Source organism: Monopterus albus, unplaced genomic scaffold (genome assembly GCF_001952655.1).
Source record: "Monopterus albus unplaced genomic scaffold, M_albus_1.0 scaffold82.1, whole genome shotgun sequence".
NCBI lineage: Eukaryota > Metazoa > Chordata > Actinopteri > Synbranchiformes > Synbranchidae > Monopterus > Monopterus albus.
In genome coordinates, this window is record NW_018127962.1 from 7,504 (window position 1) to 8,346 (window position 843).

An 843-nucleotide genomic window follows, 5' to 3' on the forward strand; every position below is an offset into this window, starting at 1 on the left:
AACCAGGAACTCACAAAGACGAAGTAGACCACTTGGATTTTATAAAAAATAACCGTGCTGGTTTATTCAAAAGTTCACAGGTAAAAATTAACATTACACGTCCAGATCTCTCCCACCACCAAACCTGCGCGCAGGCAGCTTGGAGATGAAAGACCCTGAACCGAAGAATGGCTATACAATATAATCACTTAATTGGGCTACCCCCATACTACACAGGCAACGTCAAACCGTGGCGTCACCTGATATGCCAGCTTGCAGCTGACCATAACAATAGTCAAAACATGAAGAAAGTTCAAGGTGTGTGGCTGTTGATTTGTGGTGTGTATCTAAGAACATTTTGACATGACATTTCACATAAGAAAATATTATGCTTACCATTACAGTTAATAATAACAATCATCTCCTGCCTGAAGCCTTTGTCTGATTTAATTAACCTTGGCCTAGATGCAGTCTGCAAGTACATCAGAATAACTAAACATTTAACAGCCTGGGCTAGACATCCTGTCTACCCTACACATTTCTAGACAACAAATCTCTAAATATCTATCTAACTAAAAAAATACCTAATGTCAGAGACAAATCAGGCATCCAGCCAGAGGGAGCATAAGGCCCCCGTTTGGAGTCTCAATGTAATGTAAACGTGTCTTCACTGCTAACATACAACACTGTGTTACCAAAAGCACCTGTCATGCCAAGGAGCATGAGTCACAGCCGATTCTTGACCCATAGGGTCCACATTGGTGCTGGCCCACTCTCTGCAGTTAAAACAGCTTCCACTCCTCTGTGGAGATTGTCCATGGAGTCCAGGAGTGGGAGGCTGTTCAAATGTCTTGGTATGTTGAA